We start from the raw sequence: 17042 nt of genomic DNA, 5'->3' as shown, positions 1-17042 counted from the left end.
TTGTGCTCTGACCTTTATTATTATCTAGTCTTACCAGTATGCTCAAGTGAGTAGGTTCCATTGAAGTTATTGGAACTAGTCACCTGAGCAAAGTTCATGAATTCACAGACAGGACCATGCTGATTGTCTGGTGTGGCCTCCTGCATTACACAGGCCAGAAGTTTTCACCCACTGATTCCTGCATCAAACACAAAAACTTCTTGCTGAGGATAATTAACCCTTAAGACAACTTATCAAGGGATGTAAAGGAGTCTCCATCACTCTAAGTCTTTAAATTTAAATCTAAGTTTGAATGTCTTTGGCCATGTCTACACTATGGGGGTAAGTCGACCTAAGTTATGCAGCTCTAGCTATGTGAATGAAGTAGCTGGAGTCGACGTAGCTTAGGTCGATTTACTGTGGTGTCTACACCGTGCTGGGTCGATGGGAGATGCTCTCCCGTCAACTTCCCTTACTCATCTCGTTCCTGTGGAGTACCGGAGTCGATGGGAGAGTGATCTGCAGTTGATTTAGCGGGTCTTCACTAGACCCGCTAAATTGACCCCTGGTGCATCGATCGCCACAGCATCGATCCCCGGTAAGTGTAGACATGCCCTTTCTAAAAGATATCCTCTAGTTCAACCACAATTTATTGGGCTGGATGCAAGAATCACTGGTGAAATTATTTGGCCTGAGTGTTATACAGAAGGTCAGACTAGACAATCATGATCCCTTCTATAAATCCATGAACTTTCCTCAGATGACTACATCCATCAACCTCAATGGAATCTACTCACCTGAGCAAATTGACTCACCTGCATGTTTGCAAGATGAGTCCCAAAATCAGGCTTGAATAGAATGACTCATCTGAGCCAAATCAGATGTATATTTGTGTATGGAAGACAGGGCCCTTTAGGCTGCAAACTCTACAGGGATCTTTTTATTTTGTTCAAAAACTTAAAATTAGAGCTGGTCATAAAATTTTCAGTGGAACAGTTTTCCACCAGAAAATTCAGTTTTGTCAAAATTGAAACATTTCAAAGGAGCATGTCCATTTCCAACTAAAGTTTAGCTGGAAAAATGTTGAATTTTCTCATTTTGCTTTAATAATGTTCAAATATTTTATTTTGATACGGTAAAAAAAGTTATTTTTAACTTTATCATTTAGATTCATTTTGGTTAAACTTTTATTTTATATTAAAATATTAATATTCATACTATCCAATACTTATATGTTATATTTGATATTAGATATTATATTATATTATGAAGTTTCAACATTATTGGAATGAAACATTTTTATTTTATCCAAATGAAACGAATCTGACATCAAAACAAAATATTTCAGCTTTTTTTAATCTAATTATTTTTTGAACTTTCTGTTCTGTGAGAAAATTCCACTTTTTGTTCCAATTTGGAACCAAACCAAATTTTTGGGAAGTTGGAATATCCTATGGAATGGAAATTCTGTTTTCTGACTGGCTCAATAAATAGTCAATAGCCGTTGCAGGAGATATAGGGTGACACACACACACACACACACAGCATGATTTGAGTGTGATAATGAAATAAGCAGCCTGCCACTAGCATGTGGATTTGGTTATTTGTGTTGATTTGACTAATTCGAGAGCTATTGAGAAGCTGTTGAAGCCAATGGGAGTTGGACATCTAACCTGCTGAGGTGCTCTTGAAAATCCCCTTTGGTGCCTATCTGCATGTAACCCACCTGCCAGATGGTGATGGCAGAAACAAGGGCCAGGTTCCATATCTAGGCGTTCATCTTACCATCATAAAACACAACGGGCTTGAACCCACGCCCAGAAATCTGGGAAAACTAAATACCACCCCTGGGTGCCTCGGAGAGGCAATACTTCCCCACTCACAAGCATCAAGTCTGTGAGTAACAAAAGAAAAGTTTTATTAAGAGCAGAAAGAAGCACATCATTTATTTGGGAAAACACCCCAACAGTGACTCAAAAATAAGTAAACAATAGTAATGTACCAGTAAGTAAAACACCTGCCCCACAGTATCTGGGGCAGTAGCCTTTTGCCTCAGTTTCTCACTTTTTAGGGTGTGCAAGTCCAATGGGTCAATGCCCTTTCAACACACCTTTGCCTTTTCCCTCTACTGCACCCCACTCATGGTGAGTTGTTTGAGATCAGCAAAGTCCTAGAATTCAGGAGCCCGTTCACCTCGGTTCACTTGCCTCCCGCTGCTTCCCGCAGCTCCCATTAGCTAAGAATGGCGACATAAACAAAATGTCTCGCGGCCCACCAGTGGATTACCCTGATGGGCCGTGTGCTGAAGGTTGCCGACCCCTGACCCAGGCAATGTAGGTGTGTCTATGCAAATACAGTCTGCTCCTGAGGTGTTTTCCTCCAGTTCACCAATAGATGGCAGGGGTGAGCTTATTAAGACCCTGGCTTACATGCATCTTTAGGCACCTAAATACCTTTGTAAATCAGACTCATAGGGTGTGTCAACACTGTATCTGGGAGCCAGCCTCCCAGCTCAGGTTGCCAGACTCATGACAGCGGGGCTAGTGTGCTTGAAAATAGCTGTGTAGACATTGTGGCTCAGGCTGGAAGGCTTGAGAGTCCAAGGTCCAGTCAGACATCAAAGCAGTATCTACACAGCTATTTTTAGCTACAAGTGCAACTCTATCGAACCGGAGTGAAAAACTCGCTCCCAGATGCAGTGTAGATGTAACCAGCGTGTAAATTGGTCAGTATCTTTTTTACCCTGTTCCATCAAATGAAGACAAGAGGTCACTCCGTAAAGTAACTAGGGGATACATTTAAAAGAAATTAAAGGAACATCCCTCCAAGAAGAATGGATAAGTCAATAGCCTATAAATGTTGAATGCTAATCTAAAACTTGTGTGCACCTCACAGTGGTGTTGTGAGGATAAACATATGAAATATTGTTGGCACTCAGAAATAGGGGGCATATGCAGAGGTGAAAGTAAGCCTGTACGGTATGGCGTTACCAGCAAGAGCCAGTATGCCGAGCCAGACTGGACCAGCTTCCGTGGCAGTGATTTAAAGGGCCCGGTGCTCCGGCCGCTGCGGGGAGCCCTGGGCCCTTTAAATCTCCGCCGGAGCTCTGGCAGCCAGGCTCCCACGGTGATTTAAAGGGCCCGGAGCTCTGCGGCGGCCAGAGCCCCGGGCCCTTTAATTCACCCCTGAGCCCCAGGGCTCCCAGCCGCCTGTGCAGCTGGTCGCTCCAAGATGATTTAAAGGCCCTGGGGCTCCCAGCCACAGCCGGAGCCCCAGGGCCTTTAAATCTCGAAAGGCCCCGTCTCTTCCGGTTGAGGTCATGCCTCTTCCAGTTGAGGCCAACGCCCCCGCTCAGGACTGCGGCGTACCGGTAAGTCCTTTAAGTTACTTTCACCCCTGGGCATATGAAGTACCTTAGACAGATAGCTGTAGAATCACATAGTAAGAAATTTTTCTCCAAAGAGTGTACAATGGAAGGCTGGGACTTTCAAAGGAAACTAAGGGAGTTGGGTGCTCAAATCCTACTGAACTTCAGTGGGAGTCTAATTCCCTTAGGGGCTTTTGAAATTCCCTTCCTAAATATACAAGACAAAGAAGGGAAGTATTTGACTTATGGGAAACTAAAGCACAGAAAGATTAAGGGGCAGTCTCATAACTTTATGGAGTGGTATCCATGAGGTAATTGGAAAACCCATCGTTCATTCGGAAGACAAGTCTGGGGAACACTAGGAATAGAACTTCATTTATTTGGGTCCCAGTCCTGAGGTTTAACCACAAGACCATCTTCCTGTTTTACTGCGCAGTGAGCCTTTGACAGCTGTTTTTATGCAGGGTTATCAGCATCTAAAGACCCATTATTAAGTTACAGTTTGTTCATTTATAGTATGTCAAATGTTTGTGTGTTAATTTACAGTCAAGGTCATGTTGATAAGAAGCATGGCTGAGCAACCAGTCATGCAGATAAAATTAAAGGGAGCTTGGATAATTAAAGGCATGTGCATTAAAAATATCACGGACCAAATTCATCATTGGTGTGGCTTGCCACCAGTGATGTCACACAAGTTTGATTTAATTATCACTTTTTTTACACAATGATTGATCTTCCTGGTTTTGAAAACCACGCTGACTGTGAATAGGGATTGTGTTTTAACCAAGGCCTTGCACAATAATAACCTCGTTACATTTGATTCCCAATTGTACCTCATTCTTAGCAACATGGTTGAATCTCTCATTTCCTTTTTTCATTGCAGCTGCTAAGAGTTCTACGTCAAGATGGATTTTTTTCCCCCCTGTAGTAACTCCCACATTCATTTTCTGATTAGCTGTGACATTTGCGATATACCCTATGGATATGTAACCCATACCGGCTCAGAGTGGCACTCTGTTCCACTCTAGTGGTGGCTAGGTCAGGTAGAGATTGATGAGCCTGCTGCAACCTTGACTAAGGCCTGGTCTACACTGGGGGGGGGATCGATCTAAGATATGCAACTTCAGCTACTAGAATAGCGTAGCTGAAGTCGACGTATCTTAGATCGACTTAGAATTACTTACTTCGCGTCCTCGCGGCGCGGGATCGACGGCCGCGGCTCCCCCGTCAACTTTGCTTTTGCCTTTCGACGTGCTGGAGTTCAGCAGTCGGCAGGAGAGCGATCGGGGATCGATTTATCGCATCTACACTAGACGTGATAAATCTATCCCCGATAGATCGATCACTACCCACCGATCCGGCGGGTAGTGTAGACGTACCCTAAGAGAGATATATCTTTTAGCTCAGGCAGTAGAGGCTCATGCATTAAGCTCAAGCGGTCCCAGTTTGATCTCTGCTGCTGACACCCCTCGTTGGGTTACACATATGTTATCTCCCCTCTACTAGCTACAGCAAATGACATTTGCCAGCTATGTGTCTATCTGAGCTACACAATGACCTCACTCATCTATTCTGTCAAAACCAAATCCTGGCCTCATTAAAACCAGGGGGAGTTTTTACTTTGATTTCAGTACAACCGGGATCTGGTTATAAGTAATAGTGAATGCTTTGACTTTTTTGGTTAATGTGGCTGGTAATTACAGTGCATTTTCTCTTAAGGCCATTGTGGACTCCTTCTTCTTGACTTCAGTAATTTGCTTCCTGTGCCTATGGAAGATTTCAACAGATGTCGCCTCACCCACAACCCATCTTTCAGAGTGCTTTGATACTACTATGATGGGAACTGGTCCAAACCCCTCACCCAGACAGAACAATAGCCCATGCACATGCCAAGTTTATAAAAGGAGCTTGGAATAAATGAAAGGAGAAAATGGAGGAGATAGGTCAATAAAAATAGTTGGTCAATTCCTCAGCTGGTTTAAATCACTGTAGCTCGATTTAAGTCGGCAGAGTTATGTCGATTGACACCACCAGAGGACACCGGCTCAGCACAGATTTCAAACATTCAGACTTGCTCTAAATTCTCTCTCATTTAGAGATCAGGATAGGATGGGAAAGGGGATATTTAAAACAAGAAAGGGCAAAACACTGGAGAATATACTAAAAAGAACAAACATGCAGTGGCACTGTGTGATGTGGTAGAGAAGACCTAACAGGGCTTTTCCATCTCTAAAGAGCAAAGAGGAACTAGGGAATTATAGACCAGTCAACCTAACTTTGATAGCCAGAAAGATACTGGAACAAATTATTAAACAATCCATTTGTAGGCACTTAGAGGATAATAGGGCAATAAGTAATAGCCAATGTGGATTTGTCAGGAACAAGACATGCCAAACGAACCTTCATTAACAGTGCTACGGACTTAGTAGATGGGGGTGGAGAAGCAGTCGTTGATGTATCTTGATGAGTAAGACTTTTGACACAGCCCCATACTACAGTGTCATAAGCAAAGTGGGCTAGATGAAATTGCTACAGGATGGGATCACAGTTGGTTGAAAAAAACATATTCAAAAAGTAAATATCAATGGTTTGCTGTCGAACTGGGGGGCGGTCCTGCAGGCATCTTTCCTGAATCTGATACTATCCAATATTTTCATTAATGACTTAGATAATAGAGTGCAGAGTATGCTTATAAGATCTGCAGATGACTCCAAGCTGGGAAGGGTGGTAAGCACTTTGGAGGATGGGATTTGAATTCAAAATGGTCTTGATAAATTGATGAATTGGTCTGTAATCAACAAGATGAAATCAAATGAATGGGGAATAACTGGCTAGGCAGTAGTACTGCTGAAAAGGATCTGGTGGTTATAGTGGATCACAAATTGAATATGAGTCAACAGTGTGATGCAGTTGTAAAAAAGGCAAATATAATTCTGGGATGTATTACCAGGAGTGTCGTATGTAATGTCTGTATGTACGTAAAGTAATTGTTCCAGTCTACTTGGCGAGGCGTCAGCTGGAGTACTGTGACCAGTTTTAGGCGCCACATTTTAAGAAAGATGTGAACAAACTGGAGACAGTCCAAAGTAAGGCAACAAAGATGATAAAAGGTTTAGAAAACCTGACCTATGAGAAAAGGTTAAAAAAAATGGGCATGTTTAATTTTAAACAAAGACAACTGACGGGGAAACTGATAACAGTCTTCAAATATGCTAAGGCTGTTATAAAGAGAATGGTGATCAATTGTTCTCCATGTTCTCTGAAGGTAGGGCAAGAATTAATCAGCTAAATCTGCAACAAGGGACAGTTAAGTTCGATATCAGGAAAAAATTTATAAGGGTAGTTAAATCCTGGAGGAGGTTAACAAGGGAGGTCACGGAATCTCCACCACTGGAGGTTTTCAAGAACGGGTTGAACAAACACCTGTCAGGGATGGTCTTGGTGTACTCAGCATGGGGGTATGGACTAGCTGACTTCTTAAGATCCCTTCCAGTCCTACATTTCTATGATCTGCGATTGTCTAAACTCACACCAGCCATATTTGTTACACCAGAAGAAGAGCTCTGTGTACGCTTGAAAGCTTGTCCTTCACCAACCGAAGTTGGTTCAGAAAAAGATGTTGGCTCACCCACCTTGTCTCGCTAATGTTTGATAGTTTGAAACAGGACTACATCAACGTGAACTAGGTACCTTTTAGTTCACACCAGCACATTAGAGGGCACTATAGTTCACATTTCCATAGTCCAGACTACAGTGTCATGTAGACAAATCCACAGTAAAGCAAAATGTCCCACAAGCTGCATCAGTCAAAGTTTGACACATACGGGATTCCTGAATGTATATAATAAACTGGGGCCATCTTAGTTTTACTCTTCCTGCAGCAGATCATTTTTTCCAAAACGACATTTTTTTTAAGTCCCTGATGGGATCCAAAATTAACTTGCAAAGCATATTCCATAAAACTGGGCAGATAAATCATTAAAGAAAGCCATCCTATTTCCTAAATGGAAAGAGAAATGACTTAACAATATTTGTTCATCAATGAGTTCTTAGAGGCTGGGTGAGATGAGAGGTAACAAGAAAACACCCTCTCGACAGCTAGGTAAATAAGCTTCTTCCTCTGCAGCTACCAACATTCACGGTGTTTGGGGTTTGTTTTTTTATTTACTATGTAATTTATGGTTAAAAATTGTTGCAGAGCATCAACATGTCACATGAATATTGAATAAACACCAGTCTTCAAAGTCGTGTAATTTTAGATGCATTTGAAAGATGCCAGCATTTTGCAACTGGAACAGTGAAATCACCACACTCGGCTTGGTTACATATTTAAAGTCATTTTAGAGCTGCTGCCAACAGCCAAGTAGACAGCCTTTGGAGACAAAGACTGAGACCCTCAACTGCTCTCTGCCCACTTTATGCCTGGTAGGGGTCTTAAAGCAGAGTTACTGTGGAAGAAAGTCTACGGCTGCCTTCTTACAAGTAGAACTGGATGATTTTTTTCTCAGCAAATAGTTTCTTCACCCCCCAAAAATGCATTTTTCAGTCAAATAAAACGATTTGTGACTTCGGGTTACATTCAGTGAATAGTTTTGGCCAAATTAAAAAAAGAAAGAAAAACAACAGTTGAAAGAGATGAAACAGTTCGTTTTTGACACTTTCAAAACAAGAAGCTTTGCCTTTTCGTTTTGAAATTTAGTCAGATTTGTGCAGGGGGGAAGGGGAATAAAAGGGGTTAAAAATATGTAATGACATGAAATGAAAAGACTGAGAAAATTCCATTTTGGGTCAAAACACATTTTTTTTCAGTTTTTCAAGGAAAACCTAAACCATTTCAGGGTGGAGTCACCCCCATTTTGATACCTTCCATGGGCTCCTATATAATCATAGAATCTCAGGGTTGGAAGGGACCTCATCTAGTCCAACCCCCTGCTCAAAGCAGGGTGAATTCTTAGACAGATTTTTTTTACCCCAGTTCCTTAAATGGCCCCCCTCAAGGATTGAACTCACAACCCTGGGTTTAGCAGGCCAATGCTCAAACCACTGAGCTATCCCTGCCCCCAATGGGCTGGATCCTATGAGGTTCTGAGTGCTACACTATGAAAGGTACCAAGTCTTCTCGACTCTCGCTGAAGTCAGTGTGAGTTGAGGCAACTGATGGCCTCACTGCATCAGGCTCATGATGATGAACTAGTTGAGCAAATAACAAATGAGCTTCACGAAGACTAAAAAACCCCAGATGTTCAAGATGTGCCTTTGCCAGCCTGGAGCACTCAAGTCAATGGACCAGTGGATGTTTACACATCCATATTGGGAGTGGAGAGAAGATTTTAAACTACCCCAGTCCACTCCTTACCCTGCGCACTTCCCCACATGTGTACACACACAGACCCAAACAGACAAATGCCATCTTTGTACTGTCACCTGCTGGAAAAACGAGTGTTGCAAACTCGATAGACGGCACATGGCCACTCAGCCATGCTCAGGTGCATTTGGAGCTCTGTGATATAGTGAAGCTGGTTTGTTTGTTTCTTATTTAAAACAAGACAGGAGCCCTGGGATGGAAACTTGGAGAGAGAAGACAGTCTAGTGGTTTGTGCACTAGCGTAGGCTGTGGGAAACCTGGGCTCTCGCTCCGCAACAAATTACCCATGGGGCAGGGCACTTCATTTCTCTGGGCCTCAGTTCTTCACCTATAAAATGGGGATCATAGCCGGGTGTTGTGACAGTAAATGCATTAAAAGACTGTGAGGCACCCAGATACTCTGGTGAGGGTCACGTAACTGCCGAAGATAGATAGACTGTAGTACGCTGAGGCTGTTTTGCACATAAACAGCGGTATCCAGGGCTGTGAATCTGGCACTTTTTGCCAGCATTATAATCACACTTGGGGGAAAAAAAAGGATCTTGTACAGGTGGCTTTGGGGTTTTTTTTAAGCAGAATATTAATAATTAAGGAGTAGATTGTGCCTTTAGGTTCAGCACTGAGCAAGGGGCAGTACAGAAGCCGCACACCCCAGGAGGCACCCCCGGAAATGCTGTGGCTCACAGATACCCGTCTGAGTCACATTTCCCTCCCTGCTCCTGCCTGGGAGTTACTGATTTGTTGCTGATCTGTAGCAGCATTAAATTAAATACTGGCCCAGCTGTGCTGGCAAGCAAGTGGGATCAGGGTCCCGGGGAGGAACGGAGTCCCGGTTCTACCCATTCCCTGACCACCTGCTTCAAGAAGGAAGGACGCTGGCACATTTACATCTGTAAAACTGGGGTGTAAAAGGGAGGTTCTTAACCCCTGGTCTGGTTGCAGAGTCCAAAGTCACAAGGCAGCCTTGAATAAATAAAGGGGGGACGGCTCTTTGCAACGGGGAGTAGGCTCACAAGGGCTGTCTTTCCTGCCTGCACAGATCACAAGCCAATTGAGCCAAAGAGCCAGGGCGCTATTCAAAACCCCCGATTCAGCTGCGCACTCCTCAGCTACACAGGCAGATCACCAACCGCCCCGTTCGCACACATCCGACGCAGGAGGTGACTGACAGGTTGAATGGCAATTACAACCCATGCGACCGTTGGCATGTAACTAGAACAGCTCAATCCCTATTCAAAATAAAAGCAATGAAGGGGACAGAGCGGAGGAAAGCAAAACAAAAATAAATCATTTTTGGCTCTAATGAATCAAAGACTGTTACAATCAAAACAACTTTTCGTCTGCAGCCAATGCCTTGGGGCCTCGTTTATCAAAAATTATACACCAGTTGTAAGAGGCGGAGGTCACATATTTGCTGGAAGCTGCAAGGAAAATCTCTTCTACAAAGAAGGCCCTCCTAGTGGCAGAGGAAGCTGGCTGCACAGATGACGGCCATGTGGCTGTATGAAAGAGGCAAGGTGTGCGAGGTAAGAGCTTTTATCGGACCAACTTCTGTTGGTGAAAGAGACAAGCGTTTAAAGTCCACAGCGCTCTTCTTCAAGTCTGGGGAAGATCATCAGAGTGTCACAGCTAAATACAAGTTGGAACAGATTGTTTAAGCATAAGGTGTTAACACATGTTGCAAGAAACCAGTCAAAATGAAGTGGGCCTTAACACGTCTGCAGTCATAGGACAAAGGAATCATAGAATCACAGAATCATAGAACTGGAAGGGACCTCGAGAGGTCATCTAGTCCAGTCCCCTGCACTCATGGCAGGACTAAGTATTATCTAGACCATCCCTGACAGGTATTTGTCTAACTTGCTCTTAAAAAATCTCCAATGATGGAGATTCCACAACCAACCTAGGCAATTTATTCCAGTGATTAACCACCCTGATAGTAGGAAGTTTTTCCTAATGTCCAACCTAAACCTCCTTTGCTGCAATTTAAGCCCATTGCTTCTTGTCCTATCCTCAGAGGTTAAGAAGAACAATTTTTCTCCCTCCTCCTTGTAACCATCTTTTATGTAGTTGAAAACTGCTATCATGTCCCCTCTTAGTCTTCTCTTTTCCATACTAAACAAATCCAAATTTTTTCAATCTTTCTTCACAGATCATGTTTTCTAGGAGGGTTAGTGGGTAATAGGTTATTGTAATGAGACATAAAACCAGTATCTCTATCGAATCCATGATTTCTGGAGTCTAGCAGATTTATGAATTTAAGCTCCCATGCTCATCTTTTGATGGTGTTGTGCAGGTTTCCTTTGAGGAGGAGGACTGAGTGGTCAGATATGGAGTGATCATTTTGTGAAAAGGGTTCACCAGGGATAATAGGATGTTTTTGTCTTTTATCAACTTTCTGTGTGAGTTCATTTGAGAGTGTAATGATTGTTTCATTTTGCCCACATAGTTGTTACTGGGGCATTTGATGCTCTAGATGAGGTATACCACATGTTGTGATAGGCATGTGTAGGACTCATGGATCTTGAAAGGTGGGTTGTGTGGGATACTAATCATTGTAGCAGTGGAGATATGGCTACGGGTTTCTCATCTGTTGTTCTGGCAGGGTCTGGTGCCACTTTGAGTTGGCAGGTCCTGGTCTGTGAGGAGCTTGCTTCTGATGATGAGCTTGGCGAGACTGGAGTTGAGGATCCCAAGATACACAAACAACGGCACCAAGACAGACCCATCATATCTGGCCATGGCACTCTTACTGAAGGCGTATTGGGACTCACAGAAACCATGCTCAAACCACTCACCACACAAAGGACACACTTTCTCCAGGATACAACTGACTTCCTCCAGAAACTCTGCAATATCAACAGCCTCCCTCAGAACACTGAACTTGCCACCATGGATGTCACTTCCCTAGACACCAACATCCCTCACAATGACGGCATCGCTGCCTGCCTCAAATATCTAGAAGACAATGGACAACCTTCAGATCTCCACTCCAAACACATCACCAAACTTGACCATGTCATCCCTCACCCAGAACAATTTTACATTCAACAACAAACAAACACTGTGTCCAAACCTGGGAACAGCCATAGATACTAGGATGTTCCTTAATATGCCAACCTTTTCATGGGGCACTTTGAGAATTTCTGGAAAAATGCAACACAAAACCGATGATAACCTGATATACATGGATGACATGTTCGTTCTCTGGACAGACGACCTAAATTATCATAGATTTCCACCACAACTTCAACAACCATCACCCATCCATTAAACTCTCTAGAACATTCCCACACCAGCATCACCTTCCTGGAGACCATGATGAGCTTCAAAAACAGAACCCTACACACAAATGTCTACAAGAAACTCACGGATCACCACACTTACCTCCACAGATCCAGAAACTACCCCAACCACACCAAGAAATTTGTAATCTACAGCCAGGCACTCAAATACCACAGAACATGCTCCGAGGAGAAAGTCCAGGATAAACATCTTAACACACTTAAAATCACCTTCCCTAAATAAGGACACTCTACCAGAGAAGTAGATTGCATCATGGAATGGGCCACCCTAATTTCCCAAGAAAACCTGCTTCAATACAAGGGGGGGGGGAAACAAACACTGACCGCACACCACTAGTTGTCACCTACCACTCCACACTGGGTATCCATACTCCATATGGGGCATCATCAAACAACTACAACCCATACTTGATGGGGGCCACATCGAGAAAGAAATATTTTTGAACCTTCTCTTCCGGCCTTCAAACAACTCCCCAGACTTGTCAAGCTCATCATCAGAAGCTCACCACAGACCAGGAGACACCAACTCAAAGCGGCACCAGACCCTGCGAGAACAACAGATGCAAAACCTGCAGCCATATCTCCATTACTACAATGGCCATTACTCACCTTTCAAGATCAAAGTAGTATTCCCCTTTGGCGCTACACATTTCCTCCACACTCAGGACATTATCCTCTCACTGTACCATCAAATCCACGGATACAGTCTTGCCATCTTGGATGAAAGCTATATCTGGCTTTCTGAGATCACTCACTTTTATTAACGAGGGCATTTAAAATCCTATTATACCTTTTAATTCCGACAGCCTTGTTCTTTTGACACTGGCCAGATATGTGTGGAATTGTTTCTTTTGCCAGACTGTACCATCTAAAGATAGAGAGTGCACCTGGTCGACCACTTAAGCACCCACCATCTTCTAATTTTTTTTAACCTCCAGGTTCCCTGCATTGAGGTAGGTGAGACATATTTTAACTGTCTTTTTGACAATCACGTCCAAACTATGAAGAACATACACAGGTAACCCGCTTAAAGGTCAATTGTAAAACAATCTGGGTAATATAAAAACTTTTAAAATATCGAAGTGCTGTGCTAGTTTAAGGCAAGCGCTATAGAGTTTATTGTACCAATCGACTAGTTTAACTGAAAAGCTGAATCCATGATTCCTTTCTAAGGCCGCAAATACTTCTCGAATTGTCCAGGTTCAGTATACTCTATAGGCTCTAGACCTATTTTCCAGTTGTCTTTGGGATTAACTTCATGGGTTTTGTGCTTTGGAGGGATTTAAAGTCCCTTGTCTTCTTGATGTTCACTTTAAGACTGGTATATGAACAGAATTTGTTCAAAATTCCCAAATTATCCCTGTGTGGCAGTCACTAATTATTACAATATTGTCTGCAAAGTCTAAAGCAGTGATTTTCCTACCTCTAACCACAAAATGACTTTTCTTTTTTCCAATTTGGACAAGAAAAGACCCAGGGCTGTATTAAATTATATTGTGGATAAAGGATCTCCTTGCTTAACCCCACTATGGATTGGTATTGGCTCGGTGGAATCTTCGCCAACCTGAATCGTTGGAACAATGATTATATAAATCCTTAATTTCAATAAATTCTTCATTGATACTAAATCTTTTTTAAACTGTAAATAATTTGACCGTGCCTAGTTGAACCCAAAACCTTGCCTAAATCCACAAAGGTTACATCAACTTCCTCACCCTTATGCTTGGCTCCCCTGCTTCAGATTATTTAAAATAGAAATATTTTCTTCCCGACTGAGCAAAGCTATGAATCCCTTCTCTCTTTTGCAAATCCAAACTGAGCATGTCAAATGGCCTGCAAGAAGTTTTAAATAGATCTTCAACGATAATGGCTTGATGGTAATCGGTCTTCAGGAGGAGAGGATTAAGAGCTCATTAGGATCATGCAATTTTGGGATTACGATGGTTCTCCTGATTTTCCAATGTTCAGGAATTTGAAGATTTGAGAACTGTAAATTAAAAATCTTAGTAATAATAGAAGGATTTAAATTAAAAACTTCCTAAACAGTTACGCTACCTGGACCATGGGCGCTATTTTTGTACACTGCTTCCAGGGACTCTCTCACGTCCTCAGGCAAATCTGGCCTCCTGTGGAGTTTATTATCGCCAATAAATCTGCAGGGGGACATCCAGGAATAGTCCAAAGTCCTACTTTGCCGAGTACCTCTGAGTAGTATTGCTAAAGTTCATTAATGGCCGTAAAACACTTAGAGCCATCGGGTTCTGCCATAAATAATCTGTGCTAATCTTTTTCTATCCTTATCAAAAAATGTTTGGTAAAATTTAACACAAGCCTTTTTGGAAGCATCTCTCTCTCTCTCTCTCTCTCTCTCTTTTTTTTAGACCTTTACAGGTAAAGCAAGTAAAGAACAGCTACCAGGAGGGACTTTACAGCTAACTGGCTGGCTGGGCGTCCATCAAAGGGAGCTATCCCCCCATTTTACTTATTACACCCCCTAGAGTAGATACAGCACACACTGACATAAGGAGTTTTTCTGCCCCGGTAGGAATACCGCCTCTCGGGATGACATGAGCTACGTTGTCAGAAGCACTCGTCTATTGTCACAGCTGTGTTTACCCAGCGGGATTTTGTTGGCATAGCTATGTCATAAATTCTTAGAATCTTAGGCCTAGTGATAATCTAGTTTGTATAAAACAGGCCATAGAACTTCCCCCAAAGTAATTCCTAGAGAAGATCTTTGAGAACGACATCCAACCTTGATTTAAAAATGGTCAGGGATGGAGAATCCAACACAACCCTTGGCAAACTGTCCCAGTGGTTAGTAGACCTCACTGTTAAAAAGTGACACCTCATTTCCAGTCTGAATTTGTCTACCTTCAACTTCCAGCCATTGGATCGTGTTAGACCTTTCTCTGCTAGATCCCATTATCCAATATTTGTTCCCCATGTAAGTACTTATAGACTGTGATCAGGCTATTACCTTAGCCTTTTTGATAAGCTAAATAGATTGAGCTGCTTGACTCTGTCACTGTAAGGTAGGTTTTCTAATCCTTTAATCATTCTCATGGCTCTTCTCTGACTCTCTCCAATTTATCAACATCCTTCTTTAATTGGTGACACCAGAACAGGACTGAGTATTAGAGCAGCGGTACTACCAGTGCCACATAGAGGTGGTATTTTTCACACCCTGGCCAACGTAACTACGTCAGTATAAGTTTTAAGGGTAGACCAAGCCCTAGAGCCTGACAATTCATCCTTTTATCCTGCCAGTTTATCTAAATTATCTCAACTCTTCCATTGTGGATACCCATTGACCTACCCAGTCCAGTCTAGTATGGAGGTGATGTCTCAGCTGAAGACATTTATGGAAATCTGACCTTTTCAGTTGACTTCAGAGATTTGGAAGGGTTGATGTCGGCAAATCAGACGGTATGATGCTCTCACATCCTTTTGTGGTCTCTTGGGAGAGCCTGGGTGTATAGCTTGGGTTGTCAGAGCTGTAAGTTAGTTGGGCTAGAGACATTGCGATGCCTAATTTCTTCTCTCACCTACTTACAAGTATCTCTATTCCATATATCCTTTCTTGATCCCTGCAGCAAGGATTTCAGAGATATTTCATGCACAGCCGGTGTCTGAAATCTACTCTATTCGATATTTTAGGTAGGTTGCCCAACAGAAGACCCCCATTGGAGAAAGGAGGGAAAAGGGGGTCCTACCCCGAAGAGGGTATCGTGGAAGGAGAGCCCAGTCTCATCTCAATCCCCCTGCCAGGGCAGGGCCCCCTCACACACCTGCTTGTGTTCCTGGGACCTCGGCTGCGGCATCTATCCCATGAAATTCCAACACTTAGCCATGATGCTGCTGTGGTTATTTTTTAAAACCATGATTGACACAGGGCTGTAATGGTCACTCATACCATGGTGCCACCAGGAACTCCCCTGGATCTCCAGCATCCTTTACACACAGGGCCTAGAAATGATCCAAACAACTCATCTGTAGGACCATGAGCAACTGGCGGCGTTTGCGTTTGCCTCACCCACTATCCGTGCACAAGCTCTCCCTACTTTCCTGTCACGTCTCCTATGAGCCTGACCATCACCTTCACCAGGTGCCTCTGGCGTTGGCGTGCCTCTGCTTGCTGCAGACAACGCGCAACGAATGTAAAAGCCCCAGCAACTCCAGCAAAGGACTCACACCTCACAGCAGAACTCTTTGGGCCATTGCACTGCCCGGAGGCTCGCCCTGGCGCTGCTCGGGAGCAAATTAAACGCCTGGGTGCGTGTGCCACAGGGCAATAAATTCTAACAACTGCGTCAGCTCACGTCTGGCGGAGTCTCAAGCAGAGCTAAAAACCACAGACTTGCCTGTTACTAGGAGACTTTTTTTTTTTTTCCTTCCCAGGTTTTGTTCTTTGCCCAGACAGCTTAAATGGGCCGGGAGTGCAACTGAGTGCTGAGCTTTAACGCCATCAACACTTTGAGCCGTCTAGACAGTGGCGTAGGAACTAGAAATGATGGTTATATTCCTGCTCTCGAACAGCGTGGAGTTTTCAGTTCCGGTAGCTGTGTCAAAAATTAGACTCCTAAGGTGGAGGTTTTCAAAGGTGCAAATGAGAGTTGGGCCTACAGCCCATTAAATCGCACTCCGAAAATCTCCCTCGACCTTTTCCAAAGTAGCTGGGGGTATTGGGGGCGCCCAACCGGAGCCCCTTAAAGGGGCCTGATTTTCAGAAGCTGGGGGCTCAGCACTTTGTATAACTAGGCCCCTGAAAGGGGTCTTAGGTTGGCATCTGAAAGCGAGGCCTTGAAAATCACTAGTCACTTTGGAAAACTTAGGCCTTAACACCCTTTTTATTAAGGATAGGTCTACACTGGGGGGGGGGTTGACCTAAGATACGTATACGCGAATAGCGTAGCTGAAGTCGGCGTATTTTAGGTCAACTTACCTGGCCGTGAGGACGGCGGCGAGTCGACCGCTGCCGCTCCCCCGTCGACTCCGCTTCCGCCTCTCGCTGCAGTGGAGTTCC

Source organism: Terrapene carolina, unplaced genomic scaffold (assembly GCF_002925995.2).
Source record: "Terrapene carolina triunguis isolate 2854851 unplaced genomic scaffold, T_m_triunguis-2.0 Scaffold111, whole genome shotgun sequence".
Lineage (NCBI taxonomy): Eukaryota > Metazoa > Chordata > Testudines > Emydidae > Terrapene > Terrapene triunguis.
The sequence above is the reverse complement of the archived record's forward strand: the minus strand, read 5'-3'. Positions refer to the sequence as shown.